This window comes from Myotis myotis, unplaced genomic scaffold (genome assembly GCF_014108235.1).
Source record: "Myotis myotis isolate mMyoMyo1 unplaced genomic scaffold, mMyoMyo1.p scaffold_m19_p_18, whole genome shotgun sequence".
Taxonomy (NCBI): Eukaryota; Metazoa; Chordata; class Mammalia; order Chiroptera; family Vespertilionidae; genus Myotis; species Myotis myotis.
Window position 1 is genome coordinate 7,551,189 of NW_023416322.1, and position 6,784 is coordinate 7,557,972.

General features: G+C 43.0%; 1 long non-coding RNA gene across 1 annotated transcript; it reads left to right on the plus strand.

The window, feature by feature from the left end:
- The first annotated feature begins 2,367 nt into the window (after positions 1–2,367).
- On the plus strand, positions 2,368–6,412 carry LOC118672659. Its single transcript, XR_004973167.1, has 2 exons — positions 2,368–3,277; positions 6,277–6,412. It is a non-coding gene; the product is annotated as an uncharacterized LOC118672659 (long non-coding RNA).
- Positions 6,413–6,784: the final 372 nt, after the last annotated feature.

Consider the following 6,784-nt stretch of genomic DNA (forward strand, 5'->3'; position numbering starts at 1 on the left):
GTCCTTCCATCCTCGAGCAGATCCTCTTCCAGGCCCAGCACATCTCCCAGGACTGGGTCCTTGCTGGCCACTCCCACACGGGTCAAGCTATCAGGTATACAATCCCGGGTAGATTTATCTGGAATAAAACCCCTTCTCCCGAGCCTCTGCAGGAACGTCAGGAGGACAACCCACCTGTGAACCCCTGGAAGACAAAGTTACTCTTTCAGAAACAACTCAAAGAAGACTTCTCGACCAATATGTAAATGACCCACCAGCTGGCCACTGAGATTTCAGGTCTTTTTCTTTGCTTAGGGTTTCTTGTAGCTCTCGTTTTTCTCTTCACTTGAGCACTGCCTGGCAGCCACGTAACACATGTCTCCCTTGCTCCTAAAATGCTAATTCTAGCCCTAAATGCTTTAATTTTCCCCATTACCCACGGGGATTAGAGAACTGTCCCGTCAACCTTTCCGAATATCATCGCTTTAGGAAACTATCTCCTGCATCTGCCACCCTCCCACCTCAGCTCAGCACTATACGCCTTAGTATCTCTCTGTAAGGAAAAGCCCAGACCCAGGTCTCCTCTCCTCCCCAAAATACCTTCAAAAGTCTCGCCCTCTGGAGGTTCATTATCAAAGACTCCCTTTGGCTGTGTTCACCTCACTCCACCCTATAATCACACCCAAAACAAACGGCCATACACTTTTATTTGTTCTTCCCTCACCCTTACTTGTGCCCCAACCTTATACAAATAAGCCTGCACCAAATTGAACATTTACTGGGTGACTCACCACCTCTACTATCTTTCCCAAGACCTTTGGCACCTTACAATTCTGTCATCCTAACATTACGCATTAGTGTCCTGCCTCTCACAAAGTTGTTTTTTAAATATATTTTTATTGATTTCAGAGAGGAAGGGAGAGATAGATAGAAACATCAATGATGAGAGAAAATCATTGATCAGCTGCCTCCTGCAGCCCCCTCCTGGGTATGGATCCCGAAATCTGGGCATGTGCCCTGACCTGGGTCAAACCATGACCTCCTGATTTATAGATCGAAGCTCAACCACTGAGCCACATGGCCAGGCTCTCACAAAGTTTTTTTTTTTTTTTAATATATTTTACTGATTTTTTTTTTTTTTTTACAGAGAGGAAGGGAGAGGGACAGAGAGCCAGAAACATCGATGAAATAGAAACATCGATCAGCTGCCTCCTGCACACCTCCTACTGGGGATGTGTCCGCAACCAAGGTACATGCCCTTGACCGGAATCGAACCTGGGACCCTTCAGTCCGCAGGCCACCGCTCTATCCACTGAGCCAAACCGGTCAGGGCTCTCACAAAGTTTTTGATGGAAAGGAAAAGCAATCTGCCTCTGGAAGATGCACTTATTGGGCGGGATTTAAATCCCAGGCCTGGAGACTAATTTATCACACTCCTCAAGCTTGCGTGGCCCCAATGGGTCCCGGAGGTGCCAAGTTAACAGGAGGGCCACTTTGGCCGTGAAGCGGTACCCCTATGTGAGTCCCAACTACTAACTGGCTAAACCACATATCACCTAGGGGAGCTTGTGCACCCCCAGGATGTCTTCCTTTGTGGACCCTTTGAACACCAACTCCATGACAGACGCCTCCTGGAACTTCTACTTCTCCACTCCGGGCCTTGGCCTGTCCCTGCACAGACAACTCCCAGTTCAAGGGACAGGCCCACAGAAGTGGGAATAAGTTCCACAAAATAACTTCCTCTACAAGAGCCAAAGAGCCATAGGCCTAATCCTAGCAGGTATAGGTGTAACCCTTTGGGTAGCATTCACCTATCATGAGGCAACCTTACCCAGTCTAACTCAAGCCATAGATTACCTTGTTCCCAATACAGGGGAGGCCCCACAGGGAATTCAAGAATTCCTATATTCTTTACCTAATGTAGTTCTAGACCAGGGATAGGCAAACTTTTTGACTCGAGGGCCACAATGGGTTCTTAAACTGGACCGGAGGGCCGGAACAAAAGCATGGATGGAGTGTTTGTGTGAACTAATATAAATTCAAAGTAAACATCATTACATAAAAGGATACGGTCTTTTTTTTCAATAGTTTTATTCATTTCAAACGGGCCCACGGCTGTTCTAGACAATAGACTTGCCCTAGACTACCACCTAGCTAAACAGGGAGGTGTCGGTGCAGCCATTGACAAAACCTGTGTCACATGTAAGGTCAGGCCAGATTAAACTTAATCTTAAAAAAAAAAAATCTATGCCCTAACCGGTTTGGCTCAGTGGATAGAGTGTCGGCCTGTGGACTTAAGGGTCCCAGGTTCAATTCCGGTCAAGGGCATGTACCTTGGTTGCAGGCACATCCCCAGTGGGGAGTGTGCAGGAGGCAGCTGATCGGTGTTTCTCTCATCGATGTTTCTAACTCTCTATCCCTCTCCCTTCCTCTCTGTAAAAAATAAATAAAAAATATATTTTTAAAAATCTATGAACAGGTGACCTGGCTTCGTAGATATAACCAAGAAACAGAGTCCATGGTCATCTGGAATGTGATTTAAAAGGCTCTCCCTTCTTTCACCTGCTCTGTCCACTCCTTGGCCCATTAATAACTATTCTCCTCTTATTATTTGTAACATGCCTCCTTAATCTGCTCAGTAAATTTATATGTTCTAGGTGACGACAGTGTCATGTAAAGATGATGACACTGCAAGGATTCCAGCCCAGACCTCGACATCCAGGGGATATGGAGCTCGGACCCTTAGTTCAGGCATAAAGAGATTTTGATCCCAGGCTAGGCAGGGATCGTCCAGTCTCAGCCTGAAGCAACTACAGACTGACCAGCAACCCTCATCTTCCCAAATGACTGTGGGATTGAAATCTCACAAGGGGGTTTATGAAGCAGGAAAGTTAGGAAGGGAGTAAAGGCCTCAATCTCTACCCCTCCCCTTTTCCATCCTTGCTGGACATCGCAGACCTGACTTACTGACCACCTGTTCCCTGCTCCTTCTCCCCAATTTCCTGTAGTTGAGACAAAAACCAGTCTCCATCAGATTTGGCAGCCATATTGACCTAAGTGTGTAACAGGGCCTTATATCTTTATAATACATTTGTGTGCAATTTCAGAACACACCCGCCTGCCCCCAATCACCATGGCAATTCCGGGAGGACCAAACAGAAATCACTATCTGGAGAAGAGGGTTCAAGTTGGCAGTCACCCCACCAGCATCAGAAGCGAAGGACCACACTATCCTCCTTCCCCTTTGCCTACATTTAATAAAAGCCTTCCGCCCAGCCCAGCCAGTGTTGCTCAGTGGGTGAGTGTTGACCTTTGAACCAGGAGGTCATGGTTCGATCCCCCATCAGGGCACATGCCTGGGTTGCAGACTTGATCCCCAGAAGGGGGTGTGTAGGAGGCAGCTGATTGATGATTCTCTCTCATCATTGATGTTTCTATCTCTCCCTCCCTCCCTGAAATCGACAAAAAATATTTTTAAAAAAGACAAACTTGCCGAAACCGGTTTGGCTCGGTGGATAGAGCGTCGGCCTGCGGACTGAGAGGTCCCAGGTTCGATTCCAGTCGGGGGCATGTACCTGGGTTGCGGGCACATCCCCAGTAGGAGATGTGCAGGAGGCAGCTGATCATTGTTTCTCTCTCATCGATGTTTCTAACTCTCTCTCTCTCTCCCTTCCTCTCTGTAAAAAATCAATAATATATAAAAAAAAAAAAAGACAAACTTACTAAAGCTTACTCAAGAAGAAATAGGGTGCACATTAACTTCATTTATTGTGGTGACCATTTTTGCGATATATACAAATATTGAATCATTATGTTGTACACCTGAAACTAATACAATATATGTAAATTATCTAAATTTTTAAAAGATGAAAAAAAATAGGTAACCTGTTAGCTATATAGCTATGAAAGAATTTGGGTTGGTAGTTTGAAATCTCACAAGCACTAGGCTCAGATGGTGTTACTAGTGAATTCTACCGTCCATTTAAAGAAGGGAAGAACCCCAACAAAACCAGTTCCTCACAAAGTCTTCCAGAAAGCTAAAGAGGGCAGAGTATTTCCTTGTTCTAGGAAGCCAATTTGTGTATTTCTCCACACGAGGAGACTATTTTTTTACTTTTGATCTTTACATTTATGTAAGTAAATTTATTATTCAGGAGAGCGCCCAGATTATTTTTTAAAATATATTTTTATTGATTTCAGAGCGGGAGAGAGAGAAACATCAATGATGAGAGAGAATCATTGATCGTCTGCCTCCTGCACACGCCCCACTGGGGATCGAACCCACAACCTGGGCATGTGCCCTTGACCAGAATCGAACCCGGGACCCTTCAGTCTGCAGTCTGATGCCCTATCCACTGAGCCAAACTGGCTAGATCCCCAGACTATTGTTCAAAAGGCAAGATCTTGCCCTGGCTGGGCAGTTCAGTTAGTTGGAGCACCCTCCTGTATACCAACAGGTTGCAGGTTCGATCCTTGGTCAGTGTGCATACAGGAGGCAACTGATTGATGTTTCTCTCTCTCTAAGAATCAAATAAAAACATATCCTCGCGTGAGGATTAAAAAAATATATAGGCAAGATCTTCTCAACATTTGCACACAGAAGCATTGACAAAATACAACATTTCTGATAAACTCTCAGCAAATTAGGAAGTAATTTATGTAAAACCTACATGAACATCATGTTTTATGTTGAAAGATTGAACGCTTTCCCTGTACAATCAGGAAGAAGGCAATGATGTTCACCATTGTACTGAATGTTCTAACCAGTGCAATGAGGCAAGAAAAAAAATAGCAAGCCAAGAGAGTAATAGGAAATGGATTTACCCTCCTGCCTGTGACAACTGAAAAACTACACTAAATAAATGAAACAATGGTTTTCAAGACATTGGACATAGGGCAACTAAGTGTAGCAATGATTGATGAATGGAAAACAAACACATACATCCTGTCTGAAAATAGATTCCAGGATGAAGGGAGGTGGAACCAAGGTATAGTCCAGACCAGACATCTCTGAATTAAAGAGGGAACTGGGTTAACTGGGCGGCCAAGGCAGCCAGAGTTCTCAGGACAAAGTATCAAATAGGAGAGAGATGCAGAGTACTCTGGGACAGCACTTTTCCAGTTTTCAGCTGAGCACATGCAGCTAGAGAAGAGGAGAGAAATCAAACACTTGGAAATAAGCAAAAGGAAGTGTAGCCTGTCTTTTCAGTGTCTAATGGACTTTGTCAGGAAGACTGTATCTGGGTCTGACTTGACTGTGTACCATCTGTAAAGCCCAAACTCTGTTAACCTGTAAACTTGCCAATTTCCATCCAGTAGGAAAGATAACCCCCAGTGTTGTAGCTGATTGTTCTGAAGCTCATTTACCAGTGTGTATCTAAACTAGCAATCTTAACCTCGCATTACTTTTTAAAAATAATATATTATTTTTGTAGATATTTTAAATATCTATAAATACACAGTTCTACATGTAAACACACAGTTCCTTCAATACTCTTGGAACCAGCTTTATCGTCATTCTGTGTCCATCAGTAATGAGTTAATAAATTTTTGGCATGGCCAAATTTCATTCTGTTACTTGGGTCAGAGCCATATTTTACACTTTGTATTTTTGTTTATTTTTTATTTCTTTTTAACATTTTTATTGATTTCAGAGAGGAAGGGAGAGGGAGAGAGAGAGAGAAACATCAATGATGAGAGAGCATCGTTGATCAGCTGCCTCCTGCACACCCCCCACTGGGGATGGAGCCCACAACCCGAGCATGTGCCCTTGACCAGAATCGAACCTGGGACCTTCCAGTCCGCAGTCCAACGCTCTATCCACTGAGCCAAACCAGCTAGGGCCATATTTTACACTTTTTAAATATTTTGCTTTGATATGATTCCACTGAGATGCCTACGCAGGCATTTCTACCAGAGCCAACTAATGAGTACTAGAAGCGCACCTCATGGGATATTTAAGCCCATCGGTACCTTTTTTATTTTTATTTTATTTTATTTTTTTGCCCCAGAGCAAATCCGAAGAGGAAGTCTAACTTTACTCTTGATTCTCTATTCCTGATCCCATGCTTTTATTTTTGTTTCTGGTTCTTGACCAGACTTGGTTCTAGTTCTGATTTGCACATTGTTGATAAGCTGTTCTCAATTGGTAAAAGCAACAACTGGGGATCTGATTTTATGGCCTGAACATTTATTTGGTTATCAATATCAGCATGATGGGGATTTATACTCTGTTAGCTAATAGATAACAGATTATGGTTTGTTATTCTTTCTTCTTTCTGAATGTTTTCCTATTAGGTCAAATCAATTAAGAAGATGTTCTGTGTACACTGAAAAGGAAAATCCCTTTGAGATTGGGACTGATCAGATTTTGTGTCCTGTGTTTACTTTGACCCATAGCTGCCGTTGTAGAACTAAAGCTGCAAGCTTTCTGTGAGTCTTTGTGTCTGTATGTTTGCCTCTTATTATATGAAATTGCAACATTTACTTATCTCTGAGTACATTCATAAATTACACTCTTTGTTGACACAATACAAAGCCACGTACGCAATAACCCCTTTTTACCTTGTCACCTCTTGATCCGTATGTAGCTCTAGACCAGTGATGGCAAACCTATGACACATGTGTCAGAGCTGACACAAGAACTCATTTTTTTGGTTGATTTGTCTTTGTTAAATGGCATTTAAATATATAAAATAAATATCAAAAATATAAGTCTTTGTTTTACTATGGTTGCAAATATCAAAAAATTTCTATATGTGACACGGCACCAGAGTTAAGTTAGGGTTTTTCAAAATGCTGACAC